The sequence below is a fragment of the Oncorhynchus gorbuscha genome, linkage group LG16 (assembly GCF_021184085.1).
Source record: "Oncorhynchus gorbuscha isolate QuinsamMale2020 ecotype Even-year linkage group LG16, OgorEven_v1.0, whole genome shotgun sequence".
NCBI lineage: Eukaryota > Metazoa > Chordata > Actinopteri > Salmoniformes > Salmonidae > Oncorhynchus > Oncorhynchus gorbuscha.
Genome location: NC_060188.1, coordinates 32,290,265 through 32,304,055, shown reverse-complemented (window position 1 = coordinate 32,304,055; position 13,791 = coordinate 32,290,265). Strand labels below are relative to the sequence as shown.

General features: G+C 41.8%; 13 non-coding genes across 13 annotated transcripts; all 13 read left to right on the top strand.

Annotated features, from left to right (window-relative positions):
• Window positions 1–1,498: 1,498 nt before the first annotated feature.
• On the top strand, window positions 1,499–1,580 carry trnas-cga. The gene has a single exon. It is a non-coding gene; the product is annotated as a tRNA-Ser (tRNA).
• Window positions 1,581–1,799: 219 nt separating this feature from the next.
• On the top strand, window positions 1,800–1,880 carry trnas-uga. Its single transcript has one exon. It is a non-coding gene; the product is annotated as a tRNA-Ser (tRNA).
• Window positions 1,881–3,299: 1,419 nt separating this feature from the next.
• On the top strand, window positions 3,300–3,380 carry trnas-cga. The gene has a single exon. It is a non-coding gene; the product is annotated as a tRNA-Ser (tRNA).
• Window positions 3,381–3,599: 219 nt separating this feature from the next.
• Window positions 3,600–3,680, top strand: trnas-uga. Its single transcript has one exon. It is a non-coding gene; the product is annotated as a tRNA-Ser (tRNA).
• A 1,419-nt stretch (window positions 3,681–5,099) lies between these two features.
• On the top strand, window positions 5,100–5,180 carry trnas-cga. The gene has a single exon. It is a non-coding gene; the product is annotated as a tRNA-Ser (tRNA).
• A 219-nt stretch (window positions 5,181–5,399) lies between these two features.
• On the top strand, window positions 5,400–5,481 carry trnas-uga. Its single transcript has one exon. It is a non-coding gene; the product is annotated as a tRNA-Ser (tRNA).
• A 1,419-nt stretch (window positions 5,482–6,900) lies between these two features.
• Window positions 6,901–6,982, top strand: trnas-cga. The gene has a single exon. It is a non-coding gene; the product is annotated as a tRNA-Ser (tRNA).
• A 219-nt stretch (window positions 6,983–7,201) lies between these two features.
• trnas-uga lies at window positions 7,202–7,283 on the top strand. The gene has a single exon. It is a non-coding gene; the product is annotated as a tRNA-Ser (tRNA).
• A 1,418-nt stretch (window positions 7,284–8,701) lies between these two features.
• On the top strand, window positions 8,702–8,783 carry trnas-cga. Its single transcript has one exon. It is a non-coding gene; the product is annotated as a tRNA-Ser (tRNA).
• A 219-nt stretch (window positions 8,784–9,002) lies between these two features.
• trnas-uga lies at window positions 9,003–9,084 on the top strand. Its single transcript has one exon. It is a non-coding gene; the product is annotated as a tRNA-Ser (tRNA).
• A 1,375-nt stretch (window positions 9,085–10,459) lies between these two features.
• Window positions 10,460–10,541, top strand: trnas-uga. Its single transcript has one exon. It is a non-coding gene; the product is annotated as a tRNA-Ser (tRNA).
• Window positions 10,542–10,760: 219 nt separating this feature from the next.
• Window positions 10,761–10,841, top strand: trnas-uga. The gene has a single exon. It is a non-coding gene; the product is annotated as a tRNA-Ser (tRNA).
• Window positions 10,842–13,598: 2,757 nt separating this feature from the next.
• Window positions 13,599–13,680, top strand: trnas-cga. The gene has a single exon. It is a non-coding gene; the product is annotated as a tRNA-Ser (tRNA).
• The last annotated feature ends 111 nt before the right edge of the window (window positions 13,681–13,791 follow it).

Genomic DNA, 13,791 nt, shown 5'->3' with positions numbered 1-13,791 from the left:
ATTGCTAAGGCAAACACCGCCATGTTTAGTTTTGCCCAACCCAGGTCGAGGCACAGACACGGTCTCAATGGTGATAGCTAAGCTGACTACACTAACTATGCTAGTGGCAGACTCCACTATGCTGGCAGGCTGGCTAATAGCCTGCTGCCTGGCCTGCACCCTATTTCATTGTGGAGCTAGAGGAGTTAGAGCCCTGTCTATGTTGGCAGATAAGATGAGAGCACCCCTCCAGCTAGGATGGAGTCCGTCACTCCTCAGCAGGTCAGGCTTGGTCCTGTTTGTGGGCGAGTCCCAGAAAGAGGGCCAATTATCTACAAATTCTATCTTTTGGGAGGGGCAGAAAACAGTTTTCAACCAGCGATTGAGTTGTGAGACTCTGCTGTAGAGCTCATCACTCCCCTAACTGGGAGGGGGCCAGAGACAATTACTCGATGCCGACACATCTTTCTAGCTGATATGCACGCAGAAGCTATGTTGCGCTTGGTGATCTCTGACTGTTTCATCCTAACATCGTTGGTGCCGACGTGGATAACAATATCTCTATACTCTCTACACTCGCCAGTTTTAGCTTTAGCCAGCACCATCTTCAGATTAGCCTTAACGTCGGTAGCCCTGCCCCGGGTAAACAGTGTATGATCGCTGGATGATTCGCTTTAAGTCTAATACTGCGGGTAATGGAGTCGCCAATGACTAGAGTTTTCAATTTGTCAGAGCTAATGGTGGGAAGCTTCGGCGTCTCAGACCCCGTAACGGGAGGAGTAGAGACCAGAGAAGACTCGGCCTCTGACACCGACCCGCTGCTTAATGGGGAGAACCGGTTGAAAGTTTCTGTCTGCTGAATGAGCGACACCGGTTGAGCGTTCCTACAGCATTTCCTACCAGAAACCGTGAGAAAGTTGTCCGGCTGCGGGGACTGTGCCAGGGGATTTATACTACTATCTGTACTTACTGGTGGCACAGACGCTGTTTCATCCTTTCCTACACTGAAATTACCCTAGTTTTCAACTCTGCTTACTGGGTGATGATAAAGTAGACCTTTAATAATTGGGTCTATCTCCTTTGAATTTAAATGGTCCTTACTTTATGTGCTCGTCCCATGATTGAACTGCTTAGAAAATTGCTTTTTTTAAAACTTTGCTTGAAATAAATGTCAACTAGGCAGTTGAATTTGGATACTTTTGTCCTTGTGTGAGGTAACTCAGAAAGCTGTGATTGCAGAATGGTTAAATCGTTGGACTCAAAATCCATTGGGGTTGCCCAGTGCAGGTTTGAACCCTGCGAGCAGCGCTTTGACAATCCACTCTTTATTTGTAACATGTCATTGGGGACTTGATATGGATAATGCTTGGACATGTCCTTTGATTCAAGTGCTCAGAATTGATCTTCCATGACAAATGTTTCAAGTAGGCTCTTCAATAGCAATAATCTGGTCACTTTAGAGGTAAAATGGACAGAACGAGATAGCGGACTGGCTAAGGGTCTGTAGGTAAGAGGAGATGCTGTGATGGCCGAGAGGTTAAGGCGTTGGACTCGAAATCCAATGGGGTCTCCCCGCGCAGGTTCGAACCCTGCTCACAGCGCCATGGCAACCCAGTTTTCATTTTTAACATATCCTAGGTGACATGATATGGATAATGTGCTTAATGCATGGACTCGTCCTTTGATTCAAGTGATCAGAATATTTTTTCCGTGACAAACAGTTCAAATAGGCTCTTCAGTAGAAAGTCTAGTCTTTACAGAAGTAAAAATGTACAGAATCAGATAGCCGACTGGTTAAGGCCTGGTTTTTAACATAGCAAGCTGCGATGGCCGAGTGGTTAAGGCGTTGGACTTGAAATCCAATGGGGTCTCCCGCGCAGGTTCGAACCCTGCTCACAGCGCTTTGACAAAGCAGTCTTTATTTGCATCATATCATTGGAGACTTGATATGGATAATGTCTGGACCTGTACTTTGATTCAGGTGGTCAGAATAAAATTCCTTGACAAACAGTTCAAACAGGCTCTTAAGTAGAAAGTCTAGTCTTTACAGAAGTAAAATGTACAGAATCAGATAGCTGGCTGGTTTTTAACATAGCAAGCTGCGATTGCCGACTGGTAAATTGCATTGGACTTGAAATCCAATGGGGTCTCCCTGCACATATTCGAACCCTGCTCACAGCGCTTTGACAAACCAGTCTTTATTTGCAACATGTCATTGGAGACTTGATATTGATAATGTGTGCTTAATGCGTGGACTTGTTCTTTGATTCAGTTGCTCAGAGTATATCTGCATTAGCAAACAGTTCAAATAGTATCTTCAGTACAGATACTGTTGTTTGTATTAGATTTATTATGGAAATTCTGAGAGCCAGGTGGGTAATGTCCTCAGACTTGAAACCCCATGGGGTCTCTCTGCTCTTTTTAAAATCTTATTCTCAGTGAATAGTCCACTTGTACTTTCTCTGCACATAGTTTTTTGACTTGCACATTAAACTTCCAACCTTCACAGCTTTGGAAAGGACCGAGTTTACTTGGCGCAATAAGATCAAAATGTTGTGCCATCAAGTTTACCATTTTTCACCAATGATGTCTGTTTCCAAATCCCAATCCCTTTACTTGCATTCCAACAGCTGCAATGGCCGAGTTCTTTAGACGTTGGACCTGAATTTCAATGGGGTCTCCCCACCCATGTTCTTAACTTGCTTGAAGCATATAGCCCACTTCTGCTTTCTTCTCATCAATTTCCTTAGATTCCTACTGCTGTGATGGCTAAGTGGTTTAAGCATTGTAATTGAAGTCCAATATATTCTCCCTGTACAGTTTTCAACTCTGCTTACTGGGTGATGATAAAGTAGACCTTTAATAATTGGGTCTATCTCCTTTGAATTTAAATGGTCCTTACTTTATGTGCTCGTCCCACGATTGAACTGCTTAGAAAATTGCTTAAAAAAAAACTTTGCTTGAAATAAATGTCAACTAGGCAGTTGAATTTGGATACTTTTGTCCTTGTGTGAGGTAACTCAGAAAGCTGTGATTGCAGAATGGTTAAATCGTTGGACTCAAAATCCATTGGGGTTGCCCAGTGCAGGTTTGAACCCTGCGAGCAGCGCTTTGACAATCCACTCTTTATTTGTAACATGTCATTGGGGACTTGATATGGATAATGCTTGGACATGTCCTTTGATTCAAGTGCTCAGAATTGATCTTCCATGACAAATGTTTCAAGTAGGCTCTTCAATAGCAATAATCTGGTCACTTTAGAGGTAAAATGGACAGAACGAGATAGCGGACTGGCTAAGGGTCTGTAGGTAAGAGGAGATGCTGTGATGGCCGAGAGGTTAAGGCGTTGGACTCGAAATCCAATGGGGTCTCCCGCGCAGGTTCGAACCCTGCTCACAGCGCCATGGCAACCCAGTTTTCATTTTTAACATATCCTAGGTGACATGATATGGATAATGTGCTTAATGCATGGACTCGTCCTTTGATTCAAGTGATCAGAATATTTTTTCCGTGACAAACAGTTCAAATAGGCTCTTCAGTAGAAAGTCTAGTCTTTACAGAAGTAAAAATGTACAGAATCAGATAGCCGACTGGTTAAGGCCTGGTTTTTAACATAGCAAGCTGCGATGGCCGAGTGGTTAAGGCGTTGGACTTGAAATCCAATGGGGTCTCCCGCGCAGGTTCGAACCCTGCTCACAGCGCTTTGACAAAGCAGTCTTTATTTGCATCATATCATTGGAGACTTGATATGGATAATGTCTGGACCTGTACTTTGATTCAGGTGGTCAGAATAAAATTCCTTGACAAACAGTTCAAACAGGCTCTTAAGTAGAAAGTCTAGTCTTTACAGAAGTAAAATGTACAGAATCAGATAGCTGGCTGGTTTTTAACATAGCAAGCTGCGATTGCCGACTGGTAAATTGCATTGGACTTGAAATCCAATGGGGTCTCCCTGCACATATTCGAACCCTGCTCACAGCGCTTTGACAAACCAGTCTTTATTTGCAACATGTCATTGGAGACTTGATATTGATAATGTGTGCTTAATGCGTGGACTTGTTCTTTGATTCAGTTGCTCAGAGTATATCTGCATTAGCAAACAGTTCAAATAGTATCTTCAGTACAGATACTGTTGTTTGTATTAGATTTATTATGGAAATTCTGAGAGCCAGGTGGGTAATGTCCTCAGACTTGAAACCCCATGGGGTCTCTCTGCTCTTTTAAAATCTTATTCTCAGTGAATAGTCCACTTGTACTTTCTCTGCACATAGTTTTTTGACTTGCACATTAAACTTCCAACCTTCACAGCTTTGGAAAGGACCGAGTTTACTTGGCGCAATAAGATCAAAATGTTGTGCCATCAAGTTTACCATTTTTCACCAATGATGTCTGTTTCCAAATCCCAATCCCTTTACTTGCATTCCAACAGCTGCAATGGCCGAGTTCTTTAGACGTTGGACCTGAATTTCAATGGGGTCTCCCCACCCATGTTCTTAACTTGCTTGAAGCATATAGCCCACTTCTGCTTTCTTCTCATCAATTTCCTTAGATTCCTACTGCTGTGATGGCTAAGTGGTTTAAGCATTGTAATTGAAGTCCAATATATTCTCCCTGTACAGTTTTCAACTCTGCTTACTGGGTGATGATAAAGTAGACCTTTAATAATTGGGTCTATCTCCTTTGAATTTAAATGGTCCTTACTTTATGTGCTCGTCCCACGATTGAACTGCTTAGAAAATTGCTTTAAAAAAAAACTTTGCTTGAAATAAATGTCAACTAGGCAGTTGAATTTGGATACTTTTGTCCTTGTGTGAGGTAACTCAGAAAGCTGTGATTGCAGAATGGTTAAATCGTTGGACTCAAAATCCATTGGGGTTGCCCAGTGCAGGTTTGAACCCTGCGAGCAGCGCTTTGACAATCCACTCTTTATTTGTAACATGTCATTGGGGACTTGATATGGATAATGCTTGGACATGTCCTTTGATTCAAGTGCTCAGAATTGATCTTCCATGACAAATGTTTCAAGTAGGCTCTTCAATAGCAATAATCTGGTCACTTTAGAGGTAAAATGGACAGAACGAGATAGCGGACTGGCTAAGGGTCTGTAGGTAAGAGGAGATGCTGTGATGGCCGAGAGGTTAAGGCGTTGGACTCGAAATCCAATGGGGTCTCCCGCGCAGGTTCGAACCCTGCTCACAGCGCCATGGCAACCCAGTTTTCATTTTTAACATATCCTAGGTGACATGATATGGATAATGTGCTTAATGCATGGACTCGTCCTTTGATTCAAGTGATCAGAATATTTTTTCCGTGACAAACAGTTCAAATAGGCTCTTCAGTAGAAAGTCTAGTCTTTACAGAAGTAAAAATGTACAGAATCAGATAGCCGACTGGTTAAGGCCTGGTTTTTAACATAGCAAGCTGCGATGGCCGAGTGGTTAAGGCGTTGGACTTGAAATCCAATGGGGTCTCCCCGCGCAGGTTCGAACCCTGCTCACAGCGCTTTGACAAAGCAGTCTTTATTTGCATCATATCATTGGAGACTTGATATGGATAATGTCTGGACCTGTACTTTGATTCAGGTGGTCAGAATAAAATTCCTTGACAAACAGTTCAAACAGGCTCTTAAGTAGAAAGTCTAGTCTTTACAGAAGTAAAATGTACAGAATCAGATAGCTGGCTGGTTTTTAACATAGCAAGCTGCGATTGCCGACTGGTAAATTGCATTGGACTTGAAATCCAATGGGGTCTCCCTGCACATATTCGAACCCTGCTCACAGCGCTTTGACAAACCAGTCTTTATTTGCAACATGTCATTGGAGACTTGATATTGATAATGTGTGCTTAATGCGTGGACTTGTTCTTTGATTCAGTTGCTCAGAGTATATCTGCATTAGCAAACAGTTCAAATAGTATCTTCAGTACAGATACTGTTGTTTGTATTAGATTTATTATGGAAATTCTGAGAGCCAGGTGGGTAATGTCCTCAGACTTGAAACCCCATGGGGTCTCTCTGCTCTTTTTAAAATCTTATTCTCAGTGAATAGTCCACTTGTACTTTCTCTGCACATAGTTTTTTGACTTGCACATTAAACTTCCAACCTTCACAGCTTTGGAAAGGACCGAGTTTACTTGGCGCAATAAGATCAAAATGTTGTGCCATCAAGTTTACCATTTTTCACCAATGATGTCTGTTTCCAAATCCCAATCCCTTTACTTGCATTCCAACAGCTGCAATGGCCGAGTTCTTTAGACGTTGGACCTGAATTTCAATGGGGTCTCCCCACCCATGTTCTTAACTTGCTTGAAGCATATAGCCCACTTCTGCTTTCTTCTCATCAATTTCCTTAGATTCCTACTGCTGTGATGGCTAAGTGGTTTAAGCATTGTAATTGAAGTCCAATATATTCTCCCTGTACAGTTTTCAACTCTGCTTACTGGGTGATGATAAAGTAGACCTTTAATAATTGGGTCTATCTCCTTTGAATTTAAATGGTCCTTACTTTATGTGCTCGTCCCACGATTGAACTGCTTAGAAAATTGCTTTTAAAAAAACTTTGCTTGAAATAAATGTCAACTAGGCAGTTGAATTTGGATACTTTTGTCCTTGTGTGAGGTAACTCAGAAAGCTGTGATTGCAGAATGGTTAAATCGTTGGACTCAAAATCCATTGGGGTTGCCCAGTGCAGGTTTGAACCCTGCGAGCAGCGCTTTGACAATCCACTCTTTATTTGTAACATGTCATTGGGGACTTGATATGGATAATGCTTGGACATGTCCTTTGATTCAAGTGCTCAGAATTGATCTTCCATGACAAATGTTTCAAGTAGGCTCTTCAATAGCAATAATCTGGTCACTTTAGAGGTAAAATGGACAGAACGAGATAGCGGACTGGCTAAGGGTCTGTAGGTAAGAGGAGATGCTGTGATGGCCGAGAGGTTAAGGCGTTGGACTCGAAATCCAATGGGGTCTCCCCGCGCAGGTTCGAACCCTGCTCACAGCGCCATGGCAACCCAGTTTTCATTTTTAACATATCCTAGGTGACATGATATGGATAATGTGCTTAATGCATGGACTCGTCCTTTGATTCAAGTGATCAGAATATTTTTTCCGTGACAAACAGTTCAAATAGGCTCTTCAGTAGAAAGTCTAGTCTTTACAGAAGTAAAAATGTACAGAATCAGATAGCCGACTGGTTAAGGCCTGGTTTTTAACATAGCAAGCTGCGATGGCCGAGTGGTTAAGGCGTTGGACTTGAAATCCAATGGGGTCTCCCCGCGCAGGTTCGAACCCTGCTCACAGCGCTTTGACAAAGCAGTCTTTATTTGCATCATATCATTGGAGACTTGATATGGATAATGTCTGGACCTGTACTTTGATTCAGGTGGTCAGAATAAAATTCCTTGACAAACAGTTCAAACAGGCTCTTAAGTAGAAAGTCTAGTCTTTACAGAAGTAAAATGTACAGAATCAGATAGCTGGCTGGTTTTTAACATAGCAAGCTGCGATTGCCGACTGGTAAATTGCATTGGACTTGAAATCCAATGGGGTCTCCCTGCACATATTCGAACCCTGCTCACAGCGCTTTGACAAACCAGTCTTTATTTGCAACATGTCATTGGAGACTTGATATTGATAATGTGTGCTTAATGCGTGGACTTGTTCTTTGATTCAGTTGCTCAGAGTATATCTGCATTAGCAAACAGTTCAAATAGTATCTTCAGTACAGATACTGTTGTTTGTATTAGATTTATTATGGAAATTCTGAGAGCCAGGTGGGTATGTCCTCAGACTTGAAACCCCATGGGGTCTCTCTGCTCTTTTTAAAATCTTATTCTCAGTGAATAGTCCACTTGTACTTTCTCTGCACATAGTTTTTTGACTTGCACATTAAACTTCCAACCTTCACAGCTTTGGAAAGGACCGAGTTTACTTGGCGCAATAAGATCAAAATGTTGTGCCATCAAGTTTACCATTTTTCACCAATGATGTCTGTTTCCAAATCCCAATCCCTTTACTTGCATTCCAACAGCTGCAATGGCCGAGTTCTTTAGACGTTGGACCTGAATTTCAATGGGGTCTCCCCACCCATGTTCTTAACTTGCTTGAAGCATATAGCCCACTTCTGCTTTCTTCTCATCAATTTCCTTAGATTCCTACTGCTGTGATGGCTAAGTGGTTTAAGCATTGTAATTGAAGTCCAATATATTCTCCCTGTACAGTTTTCAACTCTGCTTACTGGGTGATGATAAAGTAGACCTTTAATAATTGGGTCTATCTCCTTTGAATTTAAATGGTCCTTACTTTATGTGCTCGTCCCACGATTGAACTGCTTAGAAAATTGCTTAAAAAAAAACTTTGCTTGAAATAAATGTCAACTAGGCAGTTGAATTTGGATACTTTTGTCCTTGTGTGAGGTAACTCAGAAAGCTGTGATTGCAGAATGGTTAAATCGTTGGACTCAAAATCCATTGGGGTTGCCCAGTGCAGGTTTGAACCCTGCGAGCAGCGCTTTGACAATCCACTCTTTATTTGTAACATGTCATTGGGGACTTGATATGGATAATGCTTGGACATGTCCTTTGATTCAAGTGCTCAGAATTGATCTTCCATGACAAATGTTTCAAGTAGGCTCTTCAATAGCAATAATCTGGTCACTTTAGAGGTAAAATGGACAGAACGAGATAGCGGACTGGCTAAGGGTCTGTAGGTAAGAGGAGATGCTGTGATGGCCGAGAGGTTAAGGCGTTGGACTCGAAATCCAATGGGGTCTCCCCGCGCAGGTTCGAACCCTGCTCACAGCGCCATGGCAACCCAGTTTTCATTTTTAACATATCCTAGGTGACATGATATGGATAATGTGCTTAATGCATGGACTCGTCCTTTGATTCAAGTGATCAGAATATTTTTTCCGTGACAAACAGTTCAAATAGGCTCTTCAGTAGAAAGTCTAGTCTTTACAGAAGTAAAAATGTACAGAATCAGATAGCCGACTGGTTAAGGCCTGGTTTTTAACATAGCAAGCTGTGATGGCCGAGTGGTTAAGGCGTTGGACTTGAAATCCAATGGGGTCTCCCCGCGCAGGTTCGAACCCTGCTCACAGCGCTTTGACAAAGCAGTCTTTATTTGCATCATATCATTGGAGACTTGATATGGATAATGTCTGGACCTGTACTTTGATTCAGGTGGTCAGAATAAAATTCCTTGACAAACAGTTCAAACAGGCTCTTCAGTAGAAAGTCTAGTCTTTACAGAAGTAAAATGTACAGAATCAGATAGCTGGCTGGTTTTTAACATAGCAAGCTGCGATTGCCGAGTGGTAAATTGCATTGGACTTGAAATCCAATGGGGTCTCCTGCACATATTCGAACCCTGCTCACAGCGCTTTGACAAACCAGTCTTTATTTGCAACATGTCATTGGAGACTTGATATTGATAATGTCTGGATGCGTGGACTTGTTCTTTGATTCAGTTGCTCAGAGTATATCTGCATTGACAAACAGTTCAAATAGTATCTTCAGTACAGAACTGTTGTTTTATTAGAAGTAAAATGGAAAATCAGAGAGCCAGGTGGTATGTTTAGACTTGAAACCCCTGGGGTCTCTCTGAGTTTTAAAATCTTATTCTCAGTGAAAGTCCAATGGGGTCTTTCTCTGCACATAGTTTTTTGACTTGCACATTAAACTTCCCCTTCACAGCTTTGGAAAGGACCAGTCTTTATTTGCAACATGATCAAAATGTTGTGCCATCAAGTTTACCATTTTTCACCAATGATGTCTGTTTCCAAATCCCGTTTACTTGCATTCCAACAGCTGCAATTCAGTTCTTTAGAGTTGGACCTGAATTTCAATGGGGTCTCACCCATGTTCTTAAGCTTGAAGCATATAGCCCACTTCTGCTTTCTTCTCATCAATTTCCTTAATTCCTACTGCTGTGATGGCTAAGTGGTTTAAGCATTGTAATTGAAGTCCAATATATTCTCCCTGTACAGTTTTCAACTCTGCTTACTGGGTGATGATAAAGTAGACCTTTAATAATTGGGTCTATCTCCTTTGAATTTAAATGGTTCACTTTATGTGCTCGTTCAGATTGAACTGTCTTAGAAAATTGCTTAAAAGTAAAAATGCTTACAAATAAATCAACTAGGCAGTTGAATTTGGTTTTTGTCCTTGTGTGAGGTAACTCAGAAAGCTGTGATTGCAGAATGGTTAAATCGTTGGACTCAAAATCCAATGGGGTTGCCCAGTGCAGGTTTGAACCCTGCTCAGCAGCGCTTTGACAATCCACTCTTTATTTGTAACATGTCATTGGGACTTGATATGGATAATGCTTGGACATGTCCTTTGATTCAAGTGCTCAGAAATTTTTTCCTTGACAAATGTTTCAAATAGGCTCTTCAGTAGCAATAATCTGGTCTTTAGAAGTAAAATGGACAGAATCAGATAGCGGACTGGCTAAGGGTCTGTAGGTAAGAGGAGATGCTGTGATGGCCGAGTGGTTAAGGCGTTGGACTTGAAATCCAATGGGGTCTCCCCGCGCAGTTTCGAACCCTGCTCACAGCGCTTTGACAAACCAGTTTTCTTTTTTAACATATCCTAGGTGACATGATATGGATAATGTGCTTAATGCATGGACTCGTCCTTTGATTCAAGTGATCAGAATATTTTTTCCGTGACAAACAGTTCAAATAGGCTCTTCAGTAGAAAGTCTAGTCTTTACAGAAGTAAAAATGTACAGAATCAGATAGCCGACTGGTTAAGGCCTGGTTTTTAACATAGCAAGCTGCGATGGCCGAGTGGTTAAGGCGTTGGACTTGAAATCCAATGGGGTCTCCCGCGCAGGTTCGAACCCTGCTCACAGCGCTTTGACAAAGCAGTCTTTATTTGCATCATATCATTGGAGACTTGATATGGATAATGTCTGGACCTGTACTTTGATTCAGGTGGTCAGAATAAAATTCCTTGACAAACAGTTCAAACAGGCTCTTAAGTAGAAAGTCTAGTCTTTACAGAAGTAAAATGTACAGAATCAGATAGCTGGCTGGTTTTTAACATAGCAAGCTGCGATTGCCGACTGGTAAATTGCATTGGACTTGAAATCCAATGGGGTCTCCCTGCACATATTCGAACCCTGCTCACAGCGCTTTGACAAACCAGTCTTTATTTGCAACATGTCATTGGAGACTTGATATTGATAATGTGTGCTTAATGCGTGGACTTGTTCTTTGATTCAGTTGCTCAGAGTATATCTGCATTAGCAAACAGTTCAAATAGTATCTTCAGTACAGATACTGTTGTTTGTATTAGATTTATTATGGAAATTCTGAGAGCCAGGTGGGTATGTCCTCAGACTTGAAACCCCATGGGGTCTCTCTGCTCTTTTAAAATCTTATTCTCAGTGAATAGTCCACTTGTACTTTCTCTGCACATAGTTTTTTGACTTGCACATTAAACTTCCAACCTTCACAGCTTTGGAAAGGACCGAGTTTACTTGGCGCAATAAGATCAAAATGTTGTGCCATCAAGTTTACCATTTTTCACCAATGATGTCTGTTTCCAAATCCCAATCCCTTTACTTGCATTCCAACAGCTGCAATGGCCGAGTTCTTTAGACGTTGGACCTGAATTTCAATGGGGTCTCCCCACCCATGTTCTTAACTTGCTTGAAGCATATAGCCCACTTCTGCTTTCTTCTCATCAATTTCCTTAGATTCCTACTGCTGTGATGGCTAAGTGGTTTAAGCATTGTAATTGAAGTCCAATATATTCTCCCTGTACAGTTTTCAACTCTGCTTACTGGGTGATGATAAAGTAGACCTTTAATAATTGGGTCTATCTCCTTTGAATTTAAATGGTCCTTACTTTATGTGCTCGTCCCACGATTGAACTGCTTAGAAAATTGCTTTAAAAAAAACTTTGCTTGAAATAAATGTCAACTAGGCAGTTGAATTTGGATACTTTTGTCCTTGTGTGAGGTAACTCAGAAAGCTGTGATTGCAGAATGGTTAAATCGTTGGACTCAAAATCCATTGGGGTTGCCCAGTGCAGGTTTGAACCCTGCGAGCAGCGCTTTGACAATCCACTCTTTATTTGTAACATGTCATTGGGGACTTGATATGGATAATGCTTGGACATGTCCTTTGATTCAAGTGCTCAGAATTGATCTTCCATGACAAATGTTTCAAGTAGGCTCTTCAATAGCAATAATCTGGTCACTTTAGAGGTAAAATGGACAGAACGAGATAGCGGACTGGCTAAGGGTCTGTAGGTAAGAGGAGATGCTGTGATGGCCGAGAGGTTAAGGCGTTGGACTCGAAATCCTTGTCTCAGGATGGTTGAACCCTGCTCACAGGCCATTGAAGATTTAACCCTCCTAGGTGGTGTGGGGGCTGTGCTTTGGCAAATGGGTGTATATCCTTCCTGTTTGGCCCTGTCAAGTGTCCTCGGATACAAAGTGTAAAAATGACAGAATCTGTCTCAGCCTCCAGTATTTATGCTGCAGTAGTTTAACATGTGCTGCGATGGGAGTGGCTAAGGCGTTTGTTGAAATCAATGGGGTCTTCTCCAGGTTCGAACCCTATTCGGTGTCCTTTTCTTTATTTGCATCATATCATTGGAGACTTGATATGGATAATGTCTCTCTACTTTGATTCAGGTGGTCAGAATAAAATTCCTTGACAAACCAGTTCAAACAGGCTCCAGTAGAGTCTAGTCTTACAAGTAAAATGACAGAATCAGATATGGCTGGTCCCCAACATGGCCATGCTGCTGCTCCAGTTTGCATTGGACTGGCCAATGGGGCCCTGCACATAGAACCATGCTCCCAGGCTGACAAACCTGACATGTCATTGGAGACTTGATATTGATAATGTGTGCCTGGCCATTGTTCTTTGCTCCAGTTTCAACTGTTCTAGTATCTTCAGTACAGATACTGTTGTTTGTATTAGATTATTCAACCATGCTGGTTTTAAAATTTATGAGTGAATATCCACTTGAACATCTTGGCCATCACAGTTCTGTTATAAACACCCGGCACAGCCAGAAGAGGATCTGGCCACCCCACCAATGATGTCTCTCTCTAATCCCTCCTTTCTTTTGCATTCCAACAGCTGCAATCGGAGTTCTTTGAGTTGGACCTGAATTTCAATGGGGTCTCCCCCCTATGTTCCTAACTTGATGGCATATAGCCCACTTCTGCTTTCTTCCATCAATTTCCACCTGACAAACAGTTCACCTGCTGGTGATGATTAGAGACATTTAACATCTTGGTCATCTTTTGAATTTAAATGGTCCTTACTTTATGTGCTCGTCCCACAGAACCAGAAAATTGCTTTAAAAAAAACTTTGCTTGAAATAAAGTCAACTAGGCAGTTCCTCTCTGGTTTTTTCCTGAGGTTCAGGCCTGATTCAGAATGGTTAAATCGTTGGACTTTCCATTGGGGTAGCCCAGTGCAGGTTTTACAGCCTTTGACAATCCAATGGACATGTCCTTTGATTCTGTACAGAATTGACTTTGACAAATGTTTCAGGCTCTCAATAGCAATAATCTGGTCACTTTAGAGGTAAAATGGACAGAAAATAAATTTGATTTGATTTGATTTGATTTAGGTAAGAGGAGATGCTGTGATGGCCGAGAGGTTAAGGCGTTGGACTCGAAATCCAATGGGGTCTCCCCGCGCAGGTTTGAACCCTGCTCACAGCGCTATGGCAACCCAGTTTTCATTTTTAACATATCCTAGGTGACATGATATGGATAATGTGCTTAATGCATGGACTTGTCCTTTGATTCAAGTGATCAGAATATTTTTTCCGT